At 37.3% G+C, this 15,296-nt stretch overlaps 1 pseudogene; it reads right to left on the bottom strand.

The window, feature by feature from the left end:
* Nucleotides 1-9,170: 9,170 nt before the first annotated feature.
* The window catches only part of LOC107741511 (follistatin-related protein 5 pseudogene), a 14,205-nt pseudogene continuing 8,079 nt past the window's right edge, over nt 9,171-15,296 (bottom strand).

The following is a 15,296-nucleotide window of genomic DNA, read 5'->3' as shown; positions in this document are numbered from 1 at the left end:
TCTTGGGTTTTCCCCCCGTGGCATGGAAGTCGCCGCTCGCTTCTCCGCCCTAGCCTGCAGAGATCTCCCGGTCGTGGAGCAAGTGTGGGAATTCGGCGGGATCACCGCGAATACTGCGAGTCCGCTGGCCGATCCTCAGTCAAGCCCGCCAGCCGCCACGAAATCGCACTGCGGTTTTTATAGGGTTCCTCTATACCTCTGCTTCTCTCTAATTTGTCACATTTTTTTAAAGAAAACAATCTTGTTTTGTCACCATCAAATGTAATAAAGAACAGGAAACATGCTCAATATCTGTATGAATAGTGATAGGCCTATATATTTTGACATTAACAACCTTACACCTTATTGAAACTTTTTATGACCTTTAGTTTGGCAACTATGTGATATAATGTTGAATAATTTCAGCATTGTGTCTGTTTACACCATTTTTAGTTCTCAGTACTGTGCAGTGTGGGTGTGTAGGAGCCACTCAGCGTATCTATGTTTTCCGGACCAACTCGCTCCGGTGCATTGGAATTGCTTTCCTGAGTCACCTGTGTATCTGCATGGCCGTCTGAATCGTAAAAACCTGTTTATTTGAGGGCTACACTCAGCTAGATTGCATTTCTCCCTTTAGTATCCTAAGCTATATCACCAAGCATATAAACAAAAAACGTTTGTGGTTTGTATTTGCTGTTGTTTTGTACTGGGTAATAAATGAACTTCTGCTACACTGGGATCCTGGCCTGTTAACAAATCATACAAATTACACATGTGGGGCCAAAAGTAATTAAAATTATATATAATTGTAAAAGTAATTAAAAATTAATACATACAGTATGTATTAAAAATGAAATGAAAAATTGGAAGAATTGTATATATATGTGTGTGTGTATGTATTAAAAATAAAATGCAAAAGGTGAAAAATGAGAGAAATGCAATCTAGCTGAGTACAATGTATAATGTTGAATATTAATTAATAATTAACATTTATAACAAGATGGATAGACAGACAGACAGACAGATAGATAGATAGAGGTGTCCTTGTTACAGTGTAATTATATATTTAAATACTGAGTAATATTAATTAACTACATGTACTTACTATATGGTTAGGGTTAGTATTAGGGTTTGGCTTAGGGTTACTTGAATGTAATTATGCATAATTCATTGTTATTATAATTGTAAGTACATGTAACATGTGTAACAAGGATACCTTAAAATAAAGTGTTACCCAAGTTCACATAGCTGGTGTCTCACATTTACTTCTTTGATTAGTGACCTGGCACAGAATATTACATATTTTTTCTCATTCATTTTATTTGACCATGTCCCTTTGTTTATTTTTGTCAAAATTTTTTAACTTTCAGTTTATTTCCACTCTTAAATTAGATTTTGGAGCCCAGACTGGACTTTTGGACCCAGCTGTAGGTAATGATATCATCACTGCTGCATATGAATAAGCTTTGCTTGCATAACTGCATTATTCCTGATTCAAGGCTAGTTTTTTCCACTATATATATATATATATATATATCTGTATATCTATATCTATCTATCTATCTATCTATATATATATGACATTTTCCCAAAATATTCATTCTACATGCTGGTTCCAATAACATTTGTTCTTCTTCATGGATCTATATCCATTTGCTCTGGCTAAACGTGGCGACCCTACATGTGAGGGAGAGCAGCTATGCATCTGTCTGGCAGTGTATTCAGTTTCATAAGTAACAGGATGAGGAACATTTCTCTAATGATGGCACTTTGGCACAGATCCCGGGCTCATATGGATGAAGTGGCCTCACTCACTCACTCTCTCATGCTTTCTGAGCCTGTACACTCCTGGTCCTTTTGATTTGTGACTCAATTAGCTTGCTTCTGTTCACAGCCATGTTCAGAGATGAATGATGGCGCTAACATGCTAGCTGCTGCAATCTCCGTACGTTCCCACCCCCTTGCCGACAACATCTGAAAAATGGGTGTAACATGTGATTTGTAATTATGAGAAACCTCCTGAAATAAAACGGAGGGGTAGCAGATATATAGCAGAGACGTTGCGGTGAGGTGCTGAGCGCCGTGTTAGCATGTCCTTTGGCAAGGTCCTTTGTGAACGCATCCTTTCAACTTCACAAAAGTCTAATTAAGACTCCTCTGCAGACCAAATGAGCAAAGCCATTATGGAAAGTGATTATTTGCCTTCAGTATCACTTCTGGCAGGTGTTTTATTGCTCAAGCTCAGACAGGTACGCTAGGCTAATGACCGTGGCATTGACGTGACATTGATACTAATACATTAGTGCACCTCTGCCTACTGCTGCAACAGCAGCAGCCTTGTTTGGAATGAATACCATGTATATACAGATATTAATTAATTCATTAAATTTTGACCTAATTCTGACAGTTTTCATGCTACAAACAAGTTTTTGTGCACACATCTTGCGATATTAGCTGTGGAAGGAAAGGTTCAGCTAAAAATGAAAAACTACATTCAAACCTCAGGTGTTCTGATATACCTTGAGACCACTGACACATTTACATTGTTCCAGACGGAGTTTTGACAGGCTGCTGTCTTGCGCTTTGAGGCTTTGTAGTCTGGTAAACAAAACCTGTTAGCAGCAGTGTGTGTGTTTGTGTGCGGCTCCACTGCTTCACTGGTGTCTGTTCACCCATGTCTCAGGGCAGCAGCGGTGTAACCTTACTGATGACAGTCAGTGCAATGTGATGATGTGATTTCAAAGGACAGCGTGTGTCTCTCTCTCTCAGGCACACACACAAAATAGGGAGAAACCAGTCAACTTGAACGAATTTAAACTGCTGTACACAGAAATTTGTGATAGCTTTTTAATGTACATAATTTTTGTTATAGACATGCATAAATATACAATTAAATTAAATGATACAAGAATTCAAAGCTGCTGTCAGTAAAATTAGTTTTGATGGATTTTTGATGGAATAAGTTTTGAACTTATTAAGATTGTGAAAAGACCTTACAGTAAGGCCAATTCACACCAAGAATGATAACTACAAAGTGTTAATAATCATTAGCATTTTAGCACTTCCAGTTCCAACGTCCTGAAGTCAATGGGTTTTATTGAATGGGTTTTTGGTTAAATGCCTGAAATAAATGTATGAGATTAACACAAGCTCAAGATATTTTCATGTTTTATTCTCCCAGACAGCACACGTAGGTCTGCAAGATGTCTGTTAAAGATCTCTTAATCTGGAAAACATCTGCTGTGTACAAACATCTGATAGACGTCTTTAAGATGTCAGTTTTACATACATTCATAAACATCTTAAAGGGGTCATATGATGCGATTTCAATTTTTCCTTTCTCTTTGGAGTGTTACAAGCTCTTGGTGCATAAAGAAGATCTGTAAAGTTGCGAAGACTAAAGTCTCAAATCCTTAAAGGGGTCATATGATGCGATTTCAAGTTTTCCTTTCTCTTTGGAGTGTTACAAGCTGATTGTGCATAGATAAGATCCCTGAAGTTGCAAAGACTAAAGTCTCAAATCCAAAGAGATATTCTTTATAAAAAATAAGAGTCAACCACGCCTACCTAAAATGGCTCGTTCTAACACGGCCCCACATATCTACATTACTATACGACATTTTTAACTGTCTTGATATTTACTTTGAAAGCTGAAGCTCACGATTTTGGTAAGGGGTGTTACATTTTCGACGCGCGCTTGTGGTGTTCGGCCAATCACAATGTACTGGGTCAGCTGGCCAATCAGAGCAGACTGCGCTTGTCAAAGGAGGGGGCTTTGTTGAAAACGACGTGTTTGAGAGAGGCGGGGCATAGAGGACCTACAATAATGTACAGTATTTGAAAAATAATGTGTTTTTTGAACATTAAAGCATGTCAACATATTCTGTTACACCAAATACACAAAATAATGATCTTTAAAATAACTTCATATAACCCCTTTAAAGACATAAAATTCATCAGTATTAGTTTTTTTAAATGCTTTTTGTCTTGAAAGAGGCGGTTGCTAACAGGTGGTTAAAATATGCTAAGGTTGTCATAAACATCATCACACCAAACAGTTTCACAGCCTCATTGTGTTTAATTGTGCTCTTGAAACTATTCTAACTCTGGCTTTGAGAGAAAATGTTTCTAAAATAAAGACTGAAAGATAGTGGAAGCTTAGAGATGATGACCTTGAAGATGTGCAGCCTTAGTGTAGTTGTTAATAGAACTTATGCGTCAGGGAAACAAGTGCGCAGCCATTTTTAGAATTTTGTTTTTGAACTTCCGTTTTTGCAGTAGCTCTATAATATCACTGTTGAAGAGTAATTGGTGGACTGGATTTACTTATTGTAGAGTAGAACGAAAGTTATCATGTGCATTGTAATGTTCAAAGCGGATATCATTACAAATGTCAGTAGGTCGGGAAGGTTTTAAAATGAGTGGTTCACGCTGTTGAAATACAAACAGAAGGCAGAAGACGACGAGCGGGGCTTCAGGTCAATAGCCTCTGTTTAGCTTTTTGCTTCTGGTGATTGTATTTAGGCTTTAAAATTCATAAAAGTCACTATTTAAAACAGCAGATGACACTGTAACTGCAGTGCACTTATTCACCTTATTTTGCAATGAAGTAAGCCCTTCTATGTGAATGTGAGACTTAAGATTCATTAGCTTTTATAGGTAAATAACTGTAGTGCAGTAGACTGTAAAATTATTTGCGCTACAAACCAGTGTGTTTGATTATGATGATAAATTAAAACAAAAAGACAACAAATGCCAGTTCGCAATACAAAGCAGTCTAATAGACTGTTTTTTGTAAAGGTAAAAGAACTTGAAGCAGATGACACCAAAAGCCTTGCACATTCAATTTACAAAATGGCCAAGCCCACACTTACGTTAAAAATAAGGTGGATAATAAGAACAGAACATTATCGTCCACTGGTGTTGGTGCTAATATAGATACTTTTATAATTATACTGCTTGGTGAGAATGGCCCTTTATGAGCTTGGCATCTTTGATACTTACTTTCATCAAGTCAAGTCAAGTCAAGTCACCTTTATTTATATAGTGCTTTTAACAATACAGATTGTGTCAAAGCAACTGAACAGCATTAATTAGGAAAATCATTTAAGCGGGTAGAACACAAGTCATCAGGGCAGTTGTGCCAGTTGTGCCACATCATAGTGACAGTTCATCACTGTCACTATGGTTACAGAAACTATTCACAGATATCTTAAGGACAGAAATGGTGCTTGACTTCAATTATTCATTCATTCAGAAAGTATTTGAGTTGCTTTGGTAAGCTGTTGAATGAATGGGACAATTCGAGGGTCACATCTATGAGTCAATCCCAAACACTGACTGTGTGAATGTAGTCAGAAAGCCGAACAGAAGTGATACAGAGGAATCAACCTCTGCTACCTCTTCATCATTAAATCTCTTGAAATCTGAGTGAACATCAAGGATGGATTACGACTGAGGCCAATGGGGCTAATGCGCCGGGACCTCTGACCACAGACGCCTGACAACTGTTAACAAGGAACTGCAGAGCTGTACAACTGATACTGACAGAGAAATATTGCTTAAAGGGGTCATAGGATGCTACATGCACTTTTACAAGTTGCTTGAACTTAAATGTGTGTTGGCAGTGTCACAACCGCCCTATACCATTGAGAAATTTTAACCAAACTATGTTACAGACTTTTCATTAAGACCCTAAAGAATCATAGCAACTTGTGGAAAATGGGCATCATATGACCCCTTTAAATGTGTGGCAGTAAACTAATAAAATACAATAAATGATCAATTAGGAATTTAAGATGAATATAAATAGTACAGTTACATAACATAATGAATAATAATAATTAAAAAAAATGCTTAGTTGCTATATCTGAATTAACCTGACCTGTACTATTTGCTGCTATTAACTAAATTCCATTTCTGTGACACGAGCAGATGAGAAGTAGAAGAATTGGGATGGGTCAGCTGACACGTGCTGCTCGGACAATTGCCTTTTATTAAAAAATGCGAATGGAACAATCCCTTAAAACCACCATGAACAAAGAAGTGGAGTATGTGTATGTAAATTGTGTGCATCAAACGTTGCTTGTTGGCTTTGCCAGGCTCTGCCAATGTAAAATTACATTTTTATAAACCAATTTTAAAGTTGCATTTGCTAAGTAAAGCTACAATTATTAGAAGGGATCTGATATTGAGTTAAATTGCAAATGCGATGAAAATGAGATTACAAGAACCAACTGTGAAATATAAAGCCAATTAAAAGTTAAGCCAATTAAAGATTCTGATTGCCTGTCAATGTTTTAACTGTCCATCGGCTGGAAAATTATTGTTCCTCTGTGTTGGTATATCTATAGCTGTGGTGTGGACTTTGATATACTCGTAGAATTAGAACACTTGTTAAGTTAACATCCTTGGCCTTCAAGGTCTTAAACTTACTCCCCTTTAAAACAAGCATGTTTTGTATGTTAATTTTTTTCAAGCACTGCATATTTTTGGGCCATTGGACAATTGTGAACATGAGTGATGTTGAACAGACTTAGAAAAGGAAGGGCATGAACATATTAAACTGTGTCCACTAAATTATCCCAAAATCTCTCCAAAAAATGGTTGGTGTGCAGCCTATAATGAGAGAAGGAGAGAATGGAGGGAAGATAAACGGCCGACAATAGATAATTGCAGTGCCGCCTTGGTCTCGTTCATGCAGCAACTTGTGCATTCATTTGGCATTATGAGATTGAAAAAAAGAAGACTATTAACATAATGGATCAGAGTCGCAGAGGAGGGAAGGAATACAGATAGAAGGAAGTGAAGTGGAGTAAAGAGGGAGTGGAAAGAAGGACAGAAGTAAAATAAAATGAAAACTATATATTTTCTGACATTCATCTTCCCAATATCATTTGTTCCCAGAATCAAGTATGTGAGTCTTTTTATCACATTGTGCCTACAAACCAGCTGCTTTCATCTTGTTACGAGGTTCTTATTATTTGTGTTCAATAGCATGCTTCAGCTTTATAAAGTGAGTTTTAATACTGAAGTTTGGCTGTCTAGTGGAGCATGAATTATTGTAAATGATGACATTCTGCAAGATAAATAACATTTACACTTTGAACGAATCTCTTAAAGCTTTCCAGGTAAAAAGATTCATACTGAATCCATCAAATTTGTCGATGCACTAATGCATAAATTCATGCAGATTGGGATTTCAGTAAATTTTCTGGTCCATTCCACTCATATTACCGAGACAAAATAATACCCAAAACCATTTTTTTCAAAGTTATAGGCTTTATTTAACTGCCAAAATGTCAAGCATGTTTCTACATAAATAACAACCACGAGAATCAACGTACATGGCTACATGGAGCTGATGAAATCTCTGGATGTGACAATGTCTCTGGATCACAATGTACTTGGTCATTTGTGGAACAAAGACAGTGCAGCTCTTTTGTCTTAAAAATAAACAAGGGGAAACGAATCAACCTGAACCGTTTAATGATGACATTCTGCAAGATAAATAACATTTACACTTTGAACGAATCTCTTAAAGCTTTCCAGGTAAAAAGATTCATACTGAATCCATCAAATTTGTCGATGCACTAATGCATAAATTCATGCAGATTGGGATTTCAGTAAATTTTCTGGTCCATTTCACTCACTTACCGAGACAAAATAATACCCAAAACCATTTTTTTCAAAGTTATAGGCTTTATTTAACTGCCAAAATGTCAAGCATGTTTCTACATAAATAACAACCACGAGAATCAACGTACATGGCTACATGGAGCTGATGAAATCTCTGGATGTGACAATGTCTCTGGATCACAATGTACTTGGTCATTTGTGGAACAAAGACAGTGCAGCTCTTTTGTCTTAAAAATAAACAAGGGGAAACGAATCAACCTGAACCGTTTGAAGATGACTTACGGTTAGCTATTGTGTTGTACGCGAGCGTAGAACAACCTGCTATTTACAGAATGCAAGTAAAAGTCACTAAAAAACAAAACAGTCTGGGAGTAAGGAAAATACAGTCGATAAAAAGCCATATTGTATGCATTTTAACAAAATATACAAAATCTAAAACTAAAACAAGAAAACATAAATGTAAGTAATTTGGGGGAAAAGCTCAATTCATGCAGCCCATTGGCTGGCGTGTCAGTGAAAATGCATAGACTCTGTCCATCGAGGAAATAATTCAACATCGTGAGCACACACTTGTGCTTCCTACAGACACAGAAAGATTCCTTTGTTCGTGCTCTTGTAGCATTGTGACTCTGAAACTCTTAAATAAATGTTCCCCAGCTATATAACCCTCGCAATGCATAAATTATGTCTAACATCACACAACGCAACGCACCAGTTACTGAAAGCAGACTCTTATGGCAGTGGCTGTGACTGCTGAGTCAACTAAAACTTGATTCTTTATGTGCCCTTGAAACTCTGTAACCTCTCTTACTAAGATTATACATTCTATTGTATAACAGACTCGATCTCAGATGTTCACTGATCTAACCAGTGCTGGTTTTCATGTAGGATTTAATTGGGGGTTCAACACAAAGACACACAATTCTCTGTTTCATCATTCTTACACCCGAACATTTCATGACGATTTACAGTTGTCAAACACATCATTACCTATATCTCAATATCTCAATATAGGTGACAGTTTCTCAGGACGATACTGTTTTAATAAGCTAGAAATGCCTCGGGGTCTGTGGGAGTTATAAACAGGTAAATTTTAAGTGTAGCTCTCGTTTTTACTTTGCGTGTGGAAAAGCCGGGGAGGGTTTAATCCACAGGCTCGGGGGGAATAATTATGTTTACTTTCTTTTTTTTTTGTGAGTATTCCTTCAAGGCACTGGAAAAAATGGTCCGAATGTGTTTTGTATGTGTGTTTTAAGTGTTAAAAGGAGATGAGAAAATATTATTCCTAAAACATGGGTCCAGATCAGTTGAATCGATTCAATCAATCAGTTAAACAATTCTTACCTTCAAACAAAGTAATTCTTACTGACTTTCTTAATAAAAGATACCAATTCTAGTTTGACGTCACCTAAATATTTTTGGAGAAACTACTTATTAGCTATTTGACTCAAAAACCTGGCTAGCTTATCAAAAACAAGCATTTCTCAAGTTCTCTTTTCCAATGCAAGTTTTTGAACAGTTGAACAATTTTTTGAATAGTTTTGAACAATTTTGTTCCAAACTTTGAGACTTATTTTATTCTCAATAAATTAAATGGAGACCAAATTCAGTGCAACCTGTTTGTTTGTTTTCCTCTCAAGCCCCTATAAAACGGCTTACGGCTCTCCCACCCACACCACAGTATTTCCCAAGGGAACGTCGGTGATCTCACAGTTGAGTTTATCCAGCCGCCCATCCAGAATAAACAGGGAGCTTTGAGACGGGGTCATGAGATACTGTCCGAACAGCCCACTGCCAGTCATGACCCTGTTCTGGTGATTCCAAGGCCACTGAGCAGCCGGCGTAGGCTGCTTTAGGCTCTTGATCATTTTGACATTACCGGTGCTGAGCTCCACAAAAAGAGCATCCGTCTGGCAGCCCGAGCTGCCGAACACGTTATACTGGTTAGCCTCAGTGAAAGAGGGCATGAAGGCCAGATCGGACAGGTGCAGGTTGGTGTGAATGTCAAAGGGTTGGCCGATCTCACCCCGCACGGACACATGCTGCAAGCGCATTAGCCCGTCACGGTCATCCACGCTCACTAAATAGTGGCCATCAGGAGAGACATAAGGTGTGCCGCTCACATCCCTATTTGGACCGATGACATTGTCTGTTACAGTATCGATGATTAATTGTGGCCGTACCGCACCTGTTGAGTCTGGCCGACAGTTGACGAAGTAGTATCCGCCCAGGTGCGTGTAGGAGAGGGATTGTGGGATGCAATCGTACTGCTGCAGACTAATGTTTTTCACATAGGAGGTGGTTTCCAAATCGACCTTATGAAGAGCTGGTTCATTCTTGTGGAGGATGATACCAAACCTATTAAAGAAAAAATATGCGTTAGATGATATCAGAAAATATTGTTTTTGTCATGCAAAACATTCATTCGAGACAACTATTTTATGTTTCTTTGTCAGAACAAGCTCACTAGTTTTGTGGCATTCAGAATTAAATTATGCTTTTTAAATAATGCCTTTTATAATCCAATTCAATCCTTTTGAACTGAGGTAGTAAAAGGGATGTCGAATTGCAATTTGAATTTAAAAGTAAGCATTCATATAATTGCTGTGTATGCGTAGATATATATAATAAATTATATATTTTTTCATTTTCATAAAAACAAACTAAAGATGAAATCATTTATGTTTCGTTTAAAATTTTGTCACATAACTGTTGAATTTCCTTGCAAATTGCAAATCAGTAAATTCCTTTTTCAGTCATTCCAATTCAACACTCTCTAGGCCAATTCAACTCATGAACTGAAGAAAGCCAGTACATAAATTCCCACTTTTGCCCAACCCTGAAGCTCTGTAATTATTAAGGATCTGTATCAATGAAATAAAAGCTCCAATCCCAAGTTAAAGTGTCCCTGGAACTGGATCAAACTCTACTACGCACTTGAGTAATGTTGCCCTGAGGGCACTGCGCTTGCAATTAATGAAGTGCAAGTTGCTTTGTATAAGAAGTAGCTGCCACACTGAAAGTAACAAACGGAGCATTTGAGTGAATGAACCCAGAGTGCAGGTTCAAGTCTAATGAGGAAGATCCAAAAGCTTAAAGGGAGAGAAAGAATTCAATGTCACATCTCTGTTCATCAGTCGATGCTAAATATCCTCTGCCAGATGTCTGGTTTCATAACTGATTTCAATTAAAAAATTAATCACCCACTTTGTCTTATCCATTGAGAAATCCAAAGAGCCCAATTATAGGCTATAAAAAATTCTCAGAAGAACCAAGAACAAATGAAGTTGGTGAGGGAAATAAAGGATCTGACAAAGCTCGATTAAAGCTGCATGCTCTCCTATCAATTCTAGCACAGACTTCAAACCCTGACATCCATCTTCTCTTATGCACTCGAGAATGCAGCCTCTGTCTATGCCTGGCCAAAAGGCCACATCTGCCACGGACCGATGGGACAGATTATCACCGCCCGTGATGAGATCCAACCCAGAGTGCAGGTTCAAGTCTAATGAGGAAGATCCAAAAGCTTAAAGGGAGAGAAAGAATTCAATGTCACATCTCTGTTCATCAGTCGATGCTAAATATCCTCTGCCAGATGTCTGGTTTCATAACTGATTTCAATTAAAAAATTAATCACCCACTTTGTCTTATCCATTGAGAAATCCAAAGAGCCCAATTATAGGCTATAAAAAATTCTCAGAAGAACCAAGAACAAATGAAGTTGGTGAGGGAAATAAAGGATCTGACAAAGCTCGATTAAAGCTGCATGCTCTCCTATCAATTCTAGCACAGACTTCAAACCCTGACATCCATCTTCTCTTATGCACTCAAGAATGCCTAGCCAAAAGGCCACATCTGCCACGGACCGATGGGACAGATTATCACCGCCCGTGATGAGATCCATCAATTGGCAGCCGATCTCCGTCTATTAGCTACAGGCCAGGTTGTTTTGGGTGTGATGATATGCTCGGGGTTTAATTACTAAATTATGAGGTCCCGGACGAAGACCTGGCGACGGATTCGGCAACTGGGGGGCGTGATCATGGAATATGAATGCAAAAGTGTGTGTTCAATACTCAGTCAGACACTTCAATTGAAAATAGGATTATTTTGCTAGCAAGAAAAATTCTCTCCTGCTGTGTTAATAAAATAGCTTCTCTGTTTGTATTAAGGGTCAAACTGACCTCAAATAAAAATAATAATATTAAAATAATATGAGCATCCATAAAGTACAACAATAAAGGTTCTTTCTCTTTTTTTACTTTACTTTTTTTTTACTCTGTTCTTCAAAGTGTTAAATTTGGACAAATTGAAACCATTGAAGGGGGCAATTTTTGTATACACTTTCCAAATCACATCTGTGTAAAAACAGTGCATATTTATCACCTTAAATGTGTAAGAGTCACAATATTTCGAGAAGAAATAAATAGTTTAACCAATGTTTCAAGCAGTTTAAATTTGGATCAGACCCGCTTTGAGCGATTTTGAGATCTTGTGGGATCTTCTTCTGCATCAAAACACATCTACTGTATGTGCTGAAACTTTGCATAAACATTTACGATGCTAAATAAGGAAAAGGCACAAAATGTCAAGAAATAAATAGTTGTTTACATGTGGTTTTACGAGTGATTTTCCACCCTTGCGCAAAGCTTCTTCTTCTAAAACAAAACACCAAAATGAAAAATGTATTCACCCAACAGAAACAAGAAAGGACAGAAAGGAAGGAACAGTGTGAATTTATTCTACACAATTATTTTGGGTATAAAATTTTGAGCACAACATTTGCACTGTGTTGAAGTTGTGGCCTTTGTTTGTCTGTGTATTAAATTCATTAATATACATGTATCTACATATTCTCATGAAATTTGAAGTTGCACTTGGCACCCAAAACCTTACATACCTTGGCACTTTGTGCGTGTAAAGTTTTGGTGGTACTGTAAATCCAATGCAACAAAAACATGAATAAAACAATGAAGATGGTTGCTGCTATAGTACTCACGAACATATATCAATGATACAAACATAACACATTTCAGACACAATGATACAGTGTAATCGAACCTGGCTGTGAAAACAAACAAAATACGTCCTGGATGAACAAAACAAAGCAAAGCAAAGCAAAGCAAAACAAAACAAAACAAAACGAAACAAAACAAAGCAAAGCAAAGCAAAGCAAAGCAAAGCAAAGTGTGCTATGGAGGTCCGTATAATGCTTTTAGAATCAGCTTTCAGCTTTGTTAAACAGATGTATGTTTGATGCAACCCATGAGGAAACGCATCACTCAATAAGGATTTAAAATAAGTTTTCTTTTGCTAGATATAAAACATTTCTACAGTGGCATGTGATGATATATCCCTTGGTACACCAGAATAAGATATTGTACTTTAAGAGTCACATACATCTTCTAGAATTGGCACACACAGCTCTGTCGTTTGGATATCTACTGCTGATTTCATTACTCTATAAAGTCACTAGCATCAACTCTACCCATGTAGTCAATATACAACAGCACAGCTCTGTAATTTGATAATAAAAACAACACAAACAGGCATTTTTCATTGTGTATATTTTGTTTATGCATTGTAGGGCAATTAATAGAGGCACTTTCCAGTTGTAAATCAATGCTGTTTCCCAACTGAACCTTAGGCATCCCAAACAACCTTTCTTATGAACAAACAAAACACATTTACTCATTCATCATAACACCTGCATTTATACAAACTCCTTCAGTATTTATCTGACCAACCCTTTAGACCTGAGAAAATATGTTATTTGCATTAGCAAAGGGCTTATTGTACAATTAAAATAAAATAAAATAAATAAATAATGTATTTTTTTTTTTTTACTGTTGACATGTAAATATATTTGCCCACAGGCTGATTGTGGATAAAAGCATGACAGAAAGTCAATGAATGCCATAAATGGGACTCCTGTAGGCTGTTATTTTCCCAGTGTGAAGGTGTGTAAATGCAGAAATAATTTGACAACCTGAAATGTCACAAATATTTCAATTTAGAATTCCAAAGCTTTGCTCAAAAATCAGCAAAGAAGAAAATAAATAAATAATGTATTTTTTTTTTTTTTACTGTTGACATGTAAACATATTTGCCCACAGGCTGATTGTGGATAAAAGCATGACAGAAAGTCAATGAATGCCATAAATGGGACTCCTGTAGGCTGTTATTTTCCCAGTGTGAAGGTGTGTAAATGCAGAAATAATTTGACAACCTGACTAAAATGTCACATGCAGTCGCTCCCCTGTACAAATCCCTCCTCAACAGTTCACTGCCACAGGTGAAGTCAAAACACATGAGGCATTTCAAATGAGAAATGAATGAAGTAATTATTGGATCATGGATCACCAAACATTCCTCCTTACAACAGCGTTTTGTACAAATGACACTGGCGCTGTTTACCAATTGCACATCTTATTATGTCAGCTTATTTAGGCAAGGCAAGGCAAGGCAAGGCAAGTTTATTTGTATAGCTGCTGAGTGTTCTGCCTGTTTTGGAAGTCCAGCAAGTAACTTTGTTTCAAGAACCGCAATCCTTTGTAGAAGTTTGCAGTAGTTCATGCAGCAAGTAGATTCAACAGGAGGCATTTTCTTTCTCTTCTGTTTGAATGTGGGCAGCTGTGTTTTCCCTTCTCCGGAATGTAAGCTGCTGGCAGTGGGAGGCAAAAGTTTTCTTTTTCGTGGTATTATTCCAGTCCCAGAGAGTTTTTTGTTTTAGTGTTTGTGCCAAAAATATGTTGTTTGAGCACTGTGCTGATCTGCTGAAGTAAAAATCTTAGAAAAATCAAAGAAAAGTACAGAAATAGGGAGCAAAGCGCAGAGCAGTAAGCAAGAACGTCCGAACGGTAGCGAAGCCGCGTGTATTTACAAAAATCAATATACTCCTGAGGATTACGCAAGTAAATTCATATAAATTTACAAGGCACACTGAGTTCTCTGGTTGGTCTATTTATTATTCATGGGTATTCATGCGTAAAGTGTAGTCCTAGCACACGTTTATGGTTAGATAAACACTGATATGTGCAGTATCAATGTAAAACGAGCTTCTAAAAAATAAAACCTTTTGTATTCGCAACTTTAGAGATGTACAATTATTCACGAATCATTTGAGAGTCATAGAATAGATTAGCTATTTTATAATCAGTTATCATCATAAAAAATATATATATAAATGTTACAAATGTAATTGTCACACCCCTGTGGACTGTGGATTGTGGTTTCTCCCTCTGTGTCCTTATTTGGTTGTTCCTGTTCTCATTTGCAGTTAATCACCTTATTGTGCTCACCTGTATGCCCCTCGTTATCTGCCCTTTATTAGTTCCTGTCTCCTGTAGTCTAGTTGGTCGGTTATTGTAAATGTCAATGTCAATGTACGTGTTCCTGTCGATGTTGATGTCTACCCTCTCACCTGTCTGCCCCTCGTTATCTGCCCTATATTAGTTCCTGCCTATTGTAGTCTAGTTTGCCGGTTATTGCCAATGTCAATGTCCATGTTCCTGCCTATGTTGATGTCTACCCTGTCTGGATTTCCTGTTTCTTTATTAAATATCCTTTGATTCGTCATCTTCGTCGTCCTGCCTGTTCTCTAGAACACCCGTACCGTGACAGTAATATCTAAAATATTTATACAATGCACTCACACACACACACACAAACACACAAAC

This window comes from Sinocyclocheilus rhinocerous, unplaced genomic scaffold (assembly GCF_001515625.1).
Source record: "Sinocyclocheilus rhinocerous isolate Xijiao unplaced genomic scaffold, SAMN03320098_v1.1 scaffold431, whole genome shotgun sequence".
In the NCBI taxonomy this organism is placed as follows: Eukaryota; Metazoa; Chordata; class Actinopteri; order Cypriniformes; family Cyprinidae; genus Sinocyclocheilus; species Sinocyclocheilus rhinocerous.
Note: the sequence above shows the minus strand (reverse complement) of the source record. Positions and strands in the feature narration are given on the sequence as shown.